We start from the raw sequence: 17,252 nt of genomic DNA on the forward strand, positions 1-17,252 counted from the left end.
CAACAAATCTTACTGAACCCACCTATTGCAATTTCATGAAAGTCATACCTTACCTCTGCAGCATTGAGCACAAAGTAGCAAACCCTGGAGGGGACATCATTCAATTGCAAGACAGACTCAGAAGCTGACATACTGATCCAGTTTAAATGAGCCCAGGAAAACCAGAGTACCAAGAAAGAAAAGCCTGCATGAACACAGAGAGAACATGCACGCTCCACACAGACAGAAACTGAACCTACTCACCTGGAACTGTATAGCTCCGGTGCTAACTACTGTGCCACCAGGCTGCCAAAAACAAAAATATTTTTTTTTTCTAAACAAGGTCTTGCCCCACATACATAGTACAAATGAAGGACATACTAGAAGAATAGCCTGTTCTTAAAGTGATTAAAAAAGTTATTTGGTTCATAATGAAATACAAATCCCTCATGATAACTTCACGCCCAGTCTGTCAATACCAACTATACGTTTTGGAAGACGCATAAGTTGCACCGAGAAGTCCAGAATGACAGCAGTTTATTCTGTATTTAGGGATAACACATCCTTATATTGGGGTGCCACAGTAGTTCACACTACTGATCACAAATTCAGAGTCCTAGGTTTATGCTCTTATCTTCATGTGGGCTTTATTCTGGGTACCCCAGGTATCGTCAAGATGGTTTGATACACCCATAATGAATCAGTGTGGGCATGTGAATGAGTGTGCCCTGTAACAGGCTGGCATCTCATCAAGAGATTGTTTCAGTGCAGATAGAAGATAGGTTTACTGCATCCCTAAACTGGATTAAACAAGTCTGAATATGCATCAGACCAGCCTGCTGTAATTATCATTTTAGTATTGAAACACTAAATGTTTCACAATAATACATTCATACGATCATTAAAGAAAGGAGAGCTTAATTTACTAAAAATAATTATTTTATTCAACTCATTATGGTCAACTTGGATGTACACGAGTTTCCGTTCCCCGAATCATACATACTACGACGGGGGTCCTGAGCCTTCGACGCCACGTAAGAAAACGACCTGGACGGGGCACCACCCACTCTTCACTATCCAGGTACAACTATGCGCCTGTTACTGGTAAAAGCCACAGGGGGTCAGTCTTACAGCATTTTTGACCGCGCGAAACACTAATATACGTATAAAGCACCCAGCTACACTCATTTGAGCTTTATAAAAACGAGTTCGATTAAAACATGATAAAGACGAAGAGAAAAACCTTTTAAACATGATGGCGATAAAGAGTGAATCTCTTTTTCGTGCGTGCTTTAAAAATGATGAAGATTATGAATAAAACTCATTTCGTGTGTGCGCTTCTACTTGATATCAATCTTGCAGAAAAAAAAATTATTGATGAAACAATACACCAATCGTTTTCGGCGAAGAAGGACTATCCGCCAATAATATCGAACGGGGCGGGGTTATGGTTAAGGTGGAGTGAAGCAGGGTCGCGCTATTTAAATCTTCGGCTCGCCCTCTTCTTGGTGATTGACTTACCTAAAGAGGGAATTTTCTGTCGTTCTGTTAGAAGCTGTAACAGGTACTGTTTTCAATTTATCCATTATATATTGTGCCCATGTCGTATGGCATTTGTATTTTCTTCTTCTTCTTCTTCTTCTTCTTCTTCTTCTTCTTATTATTATTATTATTATTATTATTATTATTATCTGAGTTTCGAATAATGGTAATTTTTACTCATTTATTAATAGCAACGTAAACTGTTTTGTTACAGTGCGTGCAGTGTAGTTAGTCAGGAGTTAAATTTGATAAATATAATGTAACTCCATTAGGCAAATGTATAAAAATTTCTGAAATGTATAATAAAGCTTAAATATTTCTATTAAGTATTGTGAACCGTTTTAGCATTTGTACAAATACAGTCACAATTCATTATACTTAAAACTGCTGGCTGTTCACTTTAGGCATGAAAAATTCACGTCGTTAAGAATTTCTACCATATACTGTATCAATGCGGAGCGCGCCACAAACTTTTGTCGAAATTGCGCAATCACCGTTAAATCAGGATAGGGAGTGAAAGCCCTACGTATTAAAGAAAGGCACGAAAGACAAACTGTGTGTGCAGGTATTGCATTCAGTAAAATCCGCGACACAGCCACCCACCCAGCCGCCCGCCGTGCCATCTGCTTTGGGCTCAGCTGCGGTGCGTGGGCGAGGGCGGGTGACCCTGGGTGGGTGTTGTGCCCGCAGCTACGCGGGGACAAAAAAGTGCGAGCGACTGTTTGTAAACTAAATATGTCGGTTGATCGCCCACGCACGTAGTTGTGAATGCGGGTAGACGTGAGCTGACAACCAATTAAAGATTGCGCAGATAAACGGGAAATAAAAAATGTGCGTATGGAGTAGTGCAGATGAGCGAATTAATAGGATAAATTGCAATACGGGGTGTTATGAAATCACGATTGCTTTTTTCCTTCTCAAATGTGGTCATTTTATAAAGAGTATGCTTAAATGGATCGGGTTGGGTTACAAGTATCATTTCTTTGCACTTTTTCATGGGTGTGGCACGGCTATTACTTCCACGTTTAACTTCGCAACTTCAACTACGCGTGGGCTTCTCGGCGAGATATCAGAGGTTTGCATGCAGCTCTTGGCTTTGCCGTTGTGTGCTCACTCTCAGTCTTTCACTCTCTCACACTCTTTTTCTTTATTCCTTAACAGGTGGTTACCATACGTGTGAATTCCAGGACTCTTGAGCTCCTAACAGCACTTCAGCCCTTGAGCAGACAATGGAATCAGGTGGTAGGTCCGCCTTGGCACCATATCCTTTAGTGCTGGGAGGGATTGTGGGTGCAGCACCTGTACAGCCGATCTCTTTTAGAAATGAAGTTTAGCTTCATAAAGAAGCTTTGAAAAAAACTCAGTTTACATTATGTATTCTCTTATTTTTAGATTTGTGTGTGTTTGTCTGTGAAGGAGTGAGAGTACATCTATACCTAAATTATGTGCAGCTAATTGCATGCTGAATGAGGAAGCAACATCAACAGATTTGATTACAAACTTCCAGCTTGGTTTGAACTTTTATCATTTTTTCTGACCCTTCTTAATGTGATGCTGAGGTGTCACCCGCTGCACGGGTCCCAGTCCAGGTGGTTTGTCATGTGGTGGGTGTGGCAACACCCTGTTAGCGTAAGCTCCCAGGCTCACCTCACCTTAGAAATGGTTTGCCAGAACTGCTAAAACACGCACACACACACACGCTCTTTCACTTATGAAATTTAGAATCTCTAATCACAACCACATGCCTTTGGGCCATGGGTGTGGCTACATGTGGGAGGGGCTAGTCAGGCCCACCTAATAAAAAAAGCAGTTTAAATAAAGTTTTAGCTTATTTTGTCATTTACCTTCATAAGCAAAAGCCAACACCCAAATGGCACACCAATAACTGAATGCTTGGGTTATGGGATGAAATCCAGTAATGTAAAAAAAAAATGAAGATTGAGAACATTCAGCTTTAGAACTGAACTTGATTTCCCAGTACTGAGAGGAGATGTTATTCCCACATATTTTAGATTAAGAGTTGTCACATTATGAACTATCAGTGTTTATCTCATGTGTAGTCATGGTGATCACTAAGCATTTTACAAAGCAATCAATATTACTTTAGAGAATTCATTAGTACATTTATGGTGTGTACATCTAACCAGTCACCCTGTTTATCCAATATTGTGGCATGGGGAGCTCCACAGCAGTGAGTCTATGGCAGGAACAATTCCTGGATAGGATGGCACAGCGTACTCCAGTACCACACCATTGCTCACTCATTGTGGGACAGTTTAGCTTTGCTAAGCAATCAGCTTGCATGGAAATAGTCAAACTCACACTATCCAGAAAGGGTAAATGCACTGAGTGTTGGGATTTGAATCTTTTCTGGGCGTGTATAATATTTGTGTAACACTCTTTATAAACACATCAACTTAACTCAATAAATCATTTGTTAAATAGAACTGTTTGTGATAAGCAATTCTAGCACTTACCATTAGTGAAATGTCATGGGCTTAAGATTCGTTTAAAAATTTTATAATTCCAGAATGCCCTCAAAGTTGTTGTTTCTTTAATAATCACAAAGATCTTAGGTTTGTTTAGAGCACGTGGTAAGAGGGGGATTGCAGAGAGAGCTTCTGTATACTCTGCACATCACCGTCCTTACTTTTACTTGAGGTTTTACTTGAGGTCTCTCCCTCCTTTCAGCCAGAGATATGCTTTCATCTGTTTGTTTGGCTGAACCCCCATTTTCCCTTTCAATTTATAGTCCTTAAATGTTCTTTCATTCATGTTGCTTGACTTCAGGACTACGGCATTCTATTGTGCCTGAGGTGCTATTGCTATTTAGACTCTCATCTCCCTGCATTCACACTCCATTCTGTTATTCTTGATATGAAGACCATGTCGACAAACAGGCAGTGTGACAGTTGACTATGAGTCTGTCTTCTGCTAACATGAGACAAGGACTTGCCTTCTTTTCATTCCCTAAGCCATGTTTAATCTCTGCTCCTGAAGGTAACACTGTACTATAGACCCTCCATCATGTGCTTTATTTAAACAGATGTTTCATCATGAAATGTTCATATATCTGATTATTTTCAGTGTAGTCCAAACTTCACATCTTCCTGTCAGTCTATGATAGGTGTCTCCCATCTTCTTAGTCCTTACTCTTGAACTCCAGGCATTTCATGCCTTATTTACAAAGTGGGGCAGCATTAAAGAACCCCTGAGGATCCATGTGTCCAATGATATACACTAGTGCTTCATACACGTGCCAAACGAGTGATATATAACCACCATGTTAGAACTGTTTTTGGATTTCAGTGGTTTTGCTCAACCCAATCACACTCCATTACTAAGAGGTTCATTGGGCTCTAGAAATTGACAGCTTTGCATATGAATTGCTCAGCTGGGCAAACATTTCTTCCTCTAGTGAAATACTTACTTGCATGTCCAACAACCCTGCAACACATCATCACTCCCGTTGCCATCATCAGCAAGAATGTCTAATTTGTGCTACCTTTGCAGTCTCTAGCAGTCCCACCTTTACAGTGGTTAATAATCAACAAAATGGGTTAACGTAAAAAGGAAAAAGTTATAAAAAAAGTTTTATATCTAATAAAAGAACAGCATGGGGCAGAGTGGTTAGGGACCAAATACGGAATTCCATGCCCAAGAGTTATCTGCATGGAGTCTTCCAGTTGTCTACATTTGTCTCTTTCTCTACAATCCTTTAGATTAGACGTAAACCTTAGCTCCTGTCTCTTTGTGGTCATAAAGGATCCGTGCACAGCTTTTTCCCCACATCCTTGTCCTCTAGTTATGCCCTGTCCCTAATTGTCTAACCATCTCTCTCACCCCTTCACCACCTAATAACTAATGTTTGCTGGTGCAAGAATGGCTTCCGTCCCATCATTGAGGTGGACACTACATGTTGGTCTGTATTGCACTTTGAGTCAGTTAGAAAAGTGCAATGTAAATGGGATTAATTATTACAGGTACACTGGTTTCCTTTCACAACCCAGAAGGTATGTGTTTATGTAATTATATTACTAAGAAAGGTGCTGCTTAAAAGAAAAAATATGAATTGTGTTATGTGAAGTACAGTTGATGTGGGAGGGTGTTGAAAAACAAAAAAAATGAATTGTTTTAGTTGAGTTATCAGGGTTAAACTTTCCTTTTGTTAAATCTCACATTTGAAAGTAATGGCAGAGCTTTATTCAGCAAAACCTTGGTACTCAGCATAGCGATTGTGTGCCCCCATGTTAGATTAGTTACAGCTATGGAACAAGGTGCTATCTATTCTGTTAATGGAGAAGTATTCTCTTACATGGCTGCTTTTGGGCTGAATGAAGGGAATTTGATGACAAATCCTGCATTGTTTGCTAGAGATGCACATATACGTTGAACAGATTGTTATGCTTAAGCAAATGCTGTCCTCAAAGGAATATTCTTTCGTCATCGTGGAGTACGACGCGTTATCTTGTGTCATGATCTAAACATTTGCGTTGTAAACTAACTGAAGGTGGCACTCCAATTGAAGCATGTTTTTGGACTGATTAAACAATTTTGAAATAGTACTTCCAACTGGGAAATAATTGTTTGGGTAGTTGTATATTGCTCGAATGTCAAACATGTTAAAATACGTTGCAGCAGTGTTTTTAAGCCATATAAAAACCCGGCTCTAGTTTAATTGAATTAACTAGGAGACTTGTAAATGTCTCACTGCAGCAATTGTTTATAATGCTAGAAATAGTACTTCTCAACTGGGAACTCCCTGTTTTCTGCAGCTGCATACGGCTACAACAGCTACCGAGCCATTGGATTAACAGATATCATTAGTTAAAAAATAACCGGTGTATAATTCATAAGAGTAGAGAAGAAACAGAATAAAAGTGATGGCTTACTGGTGTTCTTTCAGTCCACCCAGAACAGTTGTTGAGAGAATTAATTCAGAAAATTAAACATCTGTTATTATTCATCAGGTAACACTGCATACTCTTCAGCATTGAAGTCTTATAGCTCCAAAGACACAGGTTCTTTGTGTGGTCCATCACTGTCAATGCAGGGTTTGCCTTTCTCCAGATGTGTGTGGTTTAAAGATTCTCCCAGTTTATAAAGTGTTTGAACAGGAGGAACATGGTTCAAGGAAAGGGAAAAAAACACTCTTTTGCTTTGGTCATGTACCTTCAAAGAAAAGGGACCACCAGGAGCAGCGTGAAACATTCATTTAAAGATTACCCTGGATGAAACTCTCAAAGAGGTGCTCCAAGGGTGTTTCTTACACTGGGTGGGACTCAAAAGCAACTCCTTTCAAATGGCTCATTGAGTGTATTGTTGGGAGGTGAGCTGGAACAAAGAAGAGAGGCCAGGATTTACAGAAAGGTTTAAAATGTCATTCACCGTGACAGACATATATTGATATTTATTTGGAGGAGGTCCACAGAGGCTGTTTATTTTATACTTTGGCCATCTCCTTTTGTGTACCCTTTCCCAGGTTTATTTGTTCATCAACACACACATTTCTACATTTTGGTCTCTTTGTCATCATTCCATGTAGGTGGGTGAATCCAAATTGTGCATTCCCCATGTACAGTGGGTTTTCTCCGTGTACTCGGCTTTCCTTTACTATCACAGACACATGCATGGTAGGGTAGCCTGCAGCACTCCCCCAGTGTCAATGATTGTGAATGTCTGCCTGTGTGATATGTGGGATGGACTGATGTTCCATCTGAGTTTGCTTCTTGCTTTTAACAGAATAGTGCTTAGCTAGGCTTCAGGCTCCTGTAACTGTGTAAGGAGATGTATGGATTATTGTAACAATAATAAAATAAAATCTTAAATATAGCATAATAGCAAACAAATTAACTTCATTTATTGTAAATTCTTCATCCATTCATGCATCACCTTTCAGAAGCTGAAACACACTTCGCCATTGTGATACGTATTGCATGGTTTTGTGATTTCCTTTACCCTTCCACTAAATATCTGCAATTTGACAAATGAATCAGAATCAACCGGTATCAGAAAAGTAAAGAATACTTCAGTTTAAAAGGCAAAGCCATTGACAGCACAAACTGCTTTACATATAGTTTTTCACATACAGAATTTACAGTAATTTTCATAGCTTCCTTGAATGGTAAAAGCATGTGAAGATCAAAAAAATAAGAAGTCACTGCTGGCCCTCAGTTTTATTTGCAGCAGGTTTTAAATCAATTACCATCACTAAATAACCCACTTAATTGAAGTAAAAAGTGTCCAAGACTTCACATTTAGGTGGACAGACTAGCAGACAACATCATTCAGCGAGGAGAAGGAGTGAGTGGGTTGTTGCATTTGGCCGAATCTGTACAGATTCAGTGCAGAACTGCAGAGGAGAATGGAGTTTATAACTTCCCAAACAAATCGATGACTGGAAGGTGTGATTTTTAAGTGATATGTCAACTTGAACATTTGCAGATCGGGACATTTTTAAGCGATTAATGCTATGCTTATCAAGTGCAATTTGTTTTTTATTCAGATTTGTGTCTCACCTGCATGCCTTTCATGTATAGTAACAATCGTACTGCACTGTCCTAGAGGACCTCCTCCTTACAATAATTTCTCTACGTTTTTTTTTCTTTGCCTAGTAGTAAAGAAGGTCTGAAGGCCTAACCAGTGTTAAAACTACATTTTGTTGTCATTTGTACATAATATACATATATTTCTTCATTGAAAATACTTTCAGAGGGGATAAAATGGCATACAAATCCAATAGGTCCTGTTAGTTCTTCCTCTTAGTTCAGGGATACCAGTTTGATTTCTGAATCTAATCCCTTCAGTAGGCCACTGAACACAAGGATTCTGGTTTCCTCTTTTATAATCCAAACACCTGCTGTTCATTTCTTCTGCAAATCTTAATCGCCCGAGTATGTACATGCTGTTGCTTAAAGGTGAACAGTCATGGTTTTCTATCTTTTTAAAGAGAAAAATCCTTTTTATGTGGGAATTCAAAATGCTAAGTGTGGCTTTTGGTGAACATGTTGAGTTCCTCCATCAGTTCAGTACTAGACCAGTTACACCATCGCTCCACTCTTATCTGGCAATGTACTGTATGCTGAAACAGCTGCATTGTTTCACGCTGCATTTTTTTTCAGAGCTTCCACATGAGAATACTTTTCACCATTAAGAGACAGAAGAATGTGCCTGTTCTCCTTTTAAGTGTTCAAGATGATAGACTGGCCTCCTCCCTTCCCCATGTTGCTGCCTGTAAAGAGGATCTGGCATTTTATGAGCATTACAAGGGAAGGGCAGGTTTAGAAAATGGATAGGCAAATCAGTGGCCAGAAATTTCATTGTGAAGTCAGTCAGTTCTGAGTAGTTATAGCATAGGTTTCAACTTGTCCTAAAATGTGCCTTTGCTTAATTACTGCTCCTCCACATCCACTCTCCTCACAACTCTGACTACACTGTTTGAACTGTTGGAAAACTATGGACAGGGGATGAAGAAATCACTTAAACAGTTTAATCTGAATATATTAAAAAAAGAAAAAAAAATCTTGTGTCATCAAGTAGTGCCTGCGAAAGAATCTTGGCAGCATGTGTCTGTCAATGACAGTGGTATGCTGGGAAAAGCTTCAAATGTTCAAGGAAGGCAGCATTCAGTTAACATCCAGTTAATGAAATTATACTCTCAAAGATGTCTTGTTCCACTGAGAATTCTATGCTGATTAAAAGTTCTTGTTATCTGCTTACAATAGTAAGCTAATGATTGAGAAAGAGAATCTTTCGTCATTGTCATTTTACACAATGTGCCGCATAAAACGGTCATAACATTGTGACTGTTGTGTTCTCCTCCTTATATGTGCGTGGCTATCTCTATGCCTTTTCTAGATTTTGCTGCTGTGTCATCCCAAAAAGACCCTGAAGTGCAATCTGGCTTTAATTTCTAGGGCCAGGCACTCATGTGCCACGAATGCCAGCCCTATGTGTTGCCAAGCTGGGCCCCCGGATCTTCTTGCTGATGTTTCCTGCTGTTGTTCAAAAAAGAGGAAGCTTATACTTGTACTCTAATCAAGGGAAAACTATAAGGACACTTTCATATTTAGGCATTTTTCTGCATTATTTCCTCATATAACGCAATCAGTCCGCAGCACTATAGTAAGGAGGTGTTTTAGTTTTCTTGTTTTCTCCTCTTCTGAAACTCTTCTGCCACACTGGGGCACGTACACTAGTCTAATGCTTTTGTTCTACAACCATATTTATTAAAAAAAAATGAGTGAGTGAAATTATGAAGTTATTAAGACAAGAAGTATTTATTTGAAGTTGAAAAATTACAGATTATATTTAAGTGCATGGTTGGTTACAATAGGCTGGTGCCCTATCCAGGGATGTTTCCTGCCTTGTACCCAATTCTGAGGGGACAGTATGAGGAGTTCTATGACCCTGAATTTGATGAAGCACGTTTGAACATGTGTGTATGTATGTATGTATGTATATATATGTCAATATGTTTTATAAATTATTGGAAACAGGCGTTGTGTTCTTCAGCATTTGTGCATTAAACAATTTAACAGTTTTGAACATTCAAACATGGCTGTCCCGTGTTTATTAAAATTACTACATTTTCAATTATGCTTCAACATAAACTATAATATATACAAATAGCTTTAGCCGGAAAAAATGCATTTTGTTTAATTGAAATTGGTATTTCACCTGTGTATGTTTTTTCTTCATTTTTAAACTGTAGACAAATCCCCAACCATGAAAGACAACCCTGAGCTTAGGGAAGGCATCGAGAATTTCAACAAAAAAGCTCTTAAAAAGACGACCACTCAGGAGAAGATTGTACTACCAGATCAAAAGGGTGAGTATAATTTCTGTGAGTTCATTCTATTTAGTGTGTTCATCCAAGATTACCTGGAAAGGTCACAATTTAGGGTAAAAGCACAACAGAGGTATCACTGAAGAACTGAGGTGTCTCTTATGAAAGCTTACCTGCCACCTTTAAAAACGCCAGCTTTTGAGACAGATAAGTAGTTGTGATTTCCTGCAGCTTAGATTGCACTTACCTCAGTATGCAGTTTAGCAGCTTAAGCCGTTAGTATTAAGAAAGTAATATTAAAATATTCATGCAAAATGTATTAAAGTTTATTGATGACCAGATGGAAGAATGGACATTCACATTATAGGATGATTCATTGATTAATGCTACTACTTCACAGCTCCAGGAGGGTCAGTTTGAACCTTGGCATGGGCAATGTCCCTGGAGTTTGCAAGTTTGCATTGTCTTTCTGAGGTTTTCTCCCAAATACCCAGGTTTTCCTCTCACACCACAAATCACTTAGATTATTCTAATCTGAGATTCCAAAATGTTAATATTGAGAGTTTTAGTGCCTTAGAGTGCTCGTGTCTGATGCTGACTGAATGGTTCTGGTCAATCATTTGGATTAAGAATCGATTGATGCATTGCCTTAAACTTTCTTTTAGAGGCATGAGGAATATTAGGGGAGGCCTAACAAATATTCTGTAAATTCCACATTTACAGAAATTAGCCTGAATTAGGAGCCAATCACTTGGAACTGTGAGGCAGTAATCCTGATTTCTGTGCCACTATGCCACTACAATGCCTATGCAGATGTTTCATAATGGCTTGTATGAATAGCAATCAAGTCTCTTGGCTATAAGAATTAGGCATACTGTAGGACAAATAGAGCAGTGTAAAATATTTTTTGAAGTAGAATTATTCATATTTAATGCATTTTTCACAACATTTCAAAAATGACAAGTATCTGACATCACTTTTAGTGATATGAACATGGCGATTTTCACTTCATCATCTTAATAAAATTTCTCTCCATATAGTTTTTCAGTTTGTTTTCCAGTAGTTTTGTTTCATTATCGCTCCTCCCAAGCATAACACTCATAATTACTGCATAACTCTAATTCAATCACACACCTCTGCCGTACTCTCACAGGAATGTCTTCTTCATCCGCCATGACAACACATACGAGGTGCTTCCATTGCCATGACAGAACACTGAAAAATACGGCGCTCCAACAGTAGGTTCACACACGTCGATGTATGCCATTCATAAACGCCTGCACAGCATTCCCATGTCTACCTCCATCAAAGAGAAACAGGGGCAGTCTCATTACTTGTTAATCAGCCCTGGTGCCATGTAAAAAGATTGCACATTCAACAGAGGGCATCATTTCTGTACCATCTATGATGTCATATATTTAGTTAGAAGCTCTGGATTTTGCTCAGTAACGTATCTACAGTACTTGTTTTCTCCTGTGCTAGTTAATCCACTTTTCATTTTTTTGTTTACTCCTGCGACCTAGCATTGCTGAATCCCAGATCCTTTTCTTCACGCCTACACTTAAGCATCATTTGAGACTTTTCTACATATGCAGAGATAAAAAAAAACATCACTGGTTGTGTTTAAAGTGAACTGGAAGTCAACAACACAAAATTAGAAAAGATATTAAGCAAGGGAAGCGAGAGTAAGCAAAAACATCACAAAAACAATAAGCAAATAACAAAATCACTAGAGAAAATAAATAGAATATTGTAATAAGAGACTAGTGAAAGACACAATGGATTTTTGTGCCATTGACCAGCATGCCTAAATGGCAAATCACAATTATAAAATGGAGAGTGCATTGTAAGAAATGTTGCAGTCACTGCTGAGTGGTTAAATGGCAGAACCTTTATAGAAAGTACCACAACATTACACATTTTAATTCTTGTGTCTTTTTTTGTTTTATTTTTTTATTTGTTTGCTATCTTGTTCTCCATTCTGTTGTTAATAGCAGAATTGTCACCAACATAATATGTTCAAGAAAATGTTCTTGATTTTAAAATTGCATTCAATATATTTGTATATTAAGAAAATGTGGTAAGCTGATGAATGAAAATTTCAACTGACTTACTGTGTTGTTGGGTGTTCTGGTGACAATTTCCCCTTTTTTTCTTAATTTATTTATCTATTAGTTCTACAAATTGAATCAAATAAGTGCTAACCAAAGCAGGTCTTCACAAGATCTCATAATGACAAACTATTTAGAAACCAGACAAATCTATATCTTGTCTCTGCTGATTTATTTTATGAGTTAACCCCAGCAACAGTTTAGACTGCTTGTGTTAGTGGAGACAAAATTGTTTGACAAATGTTCTCCTATAATAGCAGATGGGAGTTTATCACTCATCTTAGCAACTGCAGTTTCTGGTTGTTCATGTAAGCACACCATGAACAAGTGCTCATAAACTTAAAGCATTCATCTCATTTTTTGATTAATACAGTATGTGCCTGATTTCTGATCAGTTACCTGTAAAACTGAATATTAAGCAGAATCGGGCTGAATAAGGTGAAGTAATCCTGGACGGGGTGCAAATTCCTTTGTAGTGTACATTTTTGCACAAAACTAAACTCAGTTTTGAGTTACAAAACAATATAAAATTGAAGTTGGGAGGAAAACTCCAACACAGACATGAGGCAAACGTGCGGAGAGCACACGGACACAGGGACACTGGCCAGCCTTTGATTCTAACCTCGCTGTGTGGAGTTTGAAGACGGTGGAGCTAACTACTGTAATATCAGATTATCATTACTTTTCTGTAGATACATTTTTTTTAAATGCTGTATATAAATAGATGTTTCTCCAAGCAATCTGTTTGACTTTTGTAGCTCCTGATACCTTGATTAGGATTGTTTGTCTTGTTATTTTTACAATCCAAATGTGTTAGACAAGAGAGGGAACTGTCACTGCATTCATTTTCAGCTGATGTTATTGTAGCTCTCCTGTTTACAGAGTTAACACCTTGTTAGACATCTTGCAAATGATTTTTGAGGTAATATTAACATGAGCTGTGATTTTAGTTTATTTCTAGGCAGACAACAACTTGTTATACAGTATATGAAAGCCTCAGATGTCAATGGTGGCAATTTTTGTGGCATAATCTTTTATTTTAAGCTAAACCATATTTTGTACATGTGGTATATTTATTAATGAGCTGAAGGAATTAATAGACAGACGTTATCAGGAGAATTTCATTTTGTATAGTATTGACTCGATATCACAACTATTTTTGGTTTACAGTCATATCCAGTGGTGGTACGCTGCACAAGCAGGCAGGGTTACCACATATCTGGGTTTCCCCAGAAATGTCCTCTTTTTCGCGAAACTGTCAGCTTGTCCGTAACTGCGGCCCATTGTTTCCAACCGGGCTTGCTTTTTTTTTTCAATTCACCTCCTTAATTTAAAGTTTCACCTACCATGTAGTTCTTAACAAACATGAGATGAACCTGAAATGGCGATACCATAGACTATTGGTTCTCAAACGGTGAACCACGCACATTATGGACATTATTGTAACTTTGTCTGTTATAATTGTATTACTATTTGTACATACAGTTATAAGTTTCAGCACCTATTATAATTATATTAACATATAATTACATGTATTTAGATCTTTTTTTTTTACTTACAGGAATTAATTAAAATAATACAGATAATAAATGAGATATATGTGAAGCTCCATTCTTGGTGCAGAGAATGCATCAAATAGTGTTGTTCATGTTCTGCTGAAAATGGCAGAATGTCAGCTAGTGAGGGGTCTCTTTCTGTTACTAAGTAGCCAATGCAACAGAATCGCAAAAGCATTCCACTGCTGCTTTTCACGTTTATTCCATGTAACTGTTTAAATTTGAATGATCTTAGCTTAATGTAGTTATTTTTTGTGTACTTATGTTATTAGTACAGGCAGTCCCCGGGTTCCGTACGAGATAGGGACTGTAGGTTTGTACTTAAGTTGAATTTGTATGTAAGTCGGAACAGATACATACTGTATCTATTTCAATAAATGCTATTGTTGACCGACTGTAACCAAGTGTTCTGCCAATGAATGATGGAGTGTCGCCTCTCTCTCATCTTTTTATTATTTCTACTTTATTTTCAATGGTGATGGTTTTTCTCTTCTTTGCTGTATCACCAGCACTTGCATTAGATTTGTGTTTCAGAGACATTGTTGAAGGGTGAAGACAAAAGATTAAGATGAGCTCTTCTGCACAGCACTGTACACGCTATCACAGCAGGAAGGCACCCGTCGTCAATACGTGATGTACTCACAAGAGACAACTTCCTGCTATGTGCGTAACAGTACAAGCAGGCTTGCTATTGAGAATGAATGGGGGCATCGATGGGCGGTTCATCACCAGCCCACCTCACAGTCACCTCCACTACAGTATGCTGCCTGCAGCGTTCGCCCACCGAGAACGAACAGGGTGCAGCCAAAGGCGGGTAGTGAATTGCCCCCATTCAATAGGCAGCCATCCGATGCACACTACAATGCTACCCCCCAGCTGCCCCATTCACTCTCAATGGCCTCTGTTCAGCCCAACCAGGTCACCGCTTGCAGCATTACCAGCCACCCACTGAGAACAAACGGGGCAGCCGTGTGTGGCGGACGGGCAGTGAAGCCGCTGGGAGCTGCTCGAGGGACACTACAGTATGTGGGCAGCAAAATCGCCCCCATCCAGCCACTACTTGCAGCATTACCAGCTGCCCACTGAGAATGAATGGGGCAGCCATTTGTGGTGGGCGGGCAGTGAAACCACCCGAGGGACACTACACTGCGCGGCAGCAAAATCTCCCCCCTCCAGCATCCGTCCAGCCACCACTTGCAGAATCACTAGGCCGAAGATGACAGAGCAGCAGTTACTGAGGCGCATGCGTCGCAGCTGCGGCCCGGTTCGTATGTCATAGGTTGGATGTCCGTAACCTGGGGACTACCTGTAATAGTAACTTCAAGAACCAAATATCCTCTACAAATACAATTTATACAGCTTCTGTTTTCATACTGCATTATGTTTTGTTTTTATCAACCTCTATTGATTTATTTTACATATATCAATATATAAACTTTCCTCTGCACATTCAGTTGATAATCTCTTTATCCTTTTCATTTGTTTCTAATTTAGATATCGAAGAAGAGAAAAAGTTATGTGCAGGAAAGTGAAGACTGATGATGATTGTGTTCAGTAAATTCCATATGTCTTACACCTCCTTTAATGGATTTGCGCATTAACCTTCATGGCACTCAGAATTATGTGCGAGGCTTTGTAATTTGCAGACTGAATGATGAGCTGTCAATGCTTTGTAATAATGAACCCGTTGAGAGGAGGACTGAAAAAGAGAAAAAGAGTTGGAACCCAAAAAGTTAGAGGGGACATTACAGTATGCTGTTTAGACGAGTTTAAATGACGAGGAACACCTGGTAACTTTTGAAAGATAACTGCATTGTCTCTATCTGGTGCCACATTTTGTCTTCCTTTTTAAAATGGTTAAATGTATATGTTAAAAAAAAATAATAAAGATGATTTAAAGAGACTAGTGACTGGCCTGTTTTAAATGTTGCTTGGTATACAGTGTACTGAATTTTGACAATTCTGTCATGAACTTTACCAGTTAACCTGGTAGTTTTTATCCAGGCACAAAGACGCGGACAGCAAGACTGCCATAGGATTTTAATTTCTGATGATGAAATGCTTCCTTTTAGAGGATGTGTCAGTACCACTGAGATGTGTGCCAATGCACAAAGCAATGGTAGAGTAAGTGTGGTTTCAGGTTCTACCCCGTACCTGTTTGCCTTCCAGTGCTGTCTTAGTTGAATTCCTTACAGATTATTATATTACATGAAATATTGTCAAGTGTGTGAATGAAAGAATAATACGTTAGGAACTGTAAAAAAAAATGTAGTATATGGTATATCGAAAATGGAAAATAAAAACTTGTAAATGTAAGCAGCAATTGGCATTACAAATTCTGTGGTGCCAAGCTAGTGAAATGTGATTTAGAATGTTTTGCTGATAAGTTATGTTACTCACTTAGTTGCAATATGTCAATCAGAATGTCGTAGCTAATTGGAATATGCTGTAATAGTGAAGAGCAGAATAACGTGAAACCACCACATATTCATATTTCATACTAATTTTGGTTTGAGGATATATAATGTAAAAATATGGTATATTGAAAAATCTGTATATACGAATTTGTTCTGACAATCTACATTAAAAATGGTGTATACAAAAAAAATCCATATTACACATATAAAATAAGTTGTAAACATTTTGGTTGAAGGAAATCAGTTTATATGTAATATTCGATTAAGTAACAGTTTAACTACAATAAAAGGCAAAGTCCAATCATTCCTGAACAAGAAAGCAAAAAGGTTTATATTTTAATTACATTTGAAAATACAAAAGCGGATATCTGAACTGTGTCATTTTATCTCTGAACTGCCTGCTGTTCTCATTCAAACATTTTATCAATTTGCACAAAGCAAGCTTACTGTAGCAGGTGAGCCATGAATAATGTAACATTTGAATAGCCTTCCAAAAGACAAAAGAACAACTACCTGTAGTTTTAGTTTCTGTTTTCCAAAATATTCAAATTATAAATTCAAACTAGCAAGTCAGAAAGCACACACATTCTTCTTATTTCGAGTTTTTGTGAACATTAAAGTTTTTCAGATTTTCTTAATCGGATGTGAGTTAAACAATTGATAATCCTGCTTATGTTTCAAATGAGGTGCAGTATGGTAGAGTAATAAACAAATGTAAATTAGTCCAGTATGAGTATGTCCAGTATGTGGTTGCCTGTACAGGACTGGTCTCAGCCATATATCTACTCTTGTGCAGTTGGATTTGACTCCATGCAAACCCATACGGGATAAATCAGGGTCTAACAAAGATTGGATGGAA

At 38.3% G+C, this 17,252-nt stretch overlaps 1 long non-coding RNA gene across 1 annotated transcript; it reads left to right on the forward strand.

The window, feature by feature from the left end:
- The first annotated feature begins 1,422 nt into the window (after nucleotides 1–1,422).
- On the forward strand, nucleotides 1,423–15,879 carry LOC120537158. Its single transcript, XR_005635268.1, has 4 exons — nucleotides 1,423–1,543; nucleotides 2,683–2,763; nucleotides 10,235–10,351; nucleotides 15,471–15,879. It is a non-coding gene; the product is annotated as an uncharacterized LOC120537158 (long non-coding RNA).
- Nucleotides 15,880–17,252: the final 1,373 nt, after the last annotated feature.

Source organism: Polypterus senegalus, chromosome 10 (assembly GCF_016835505.1).
Source record: "Polypterus senegalus isolate Bchr_013 chromosome 10, ASM1683550v1, whole genome shotgun sequence".
Classification (NCBI taxonomy): Eukaryota; Metazoa; Chordata; class Cladistia; order Polypteriformes; family Polypteridae; genus Polypterus; species Polypterus senegalus.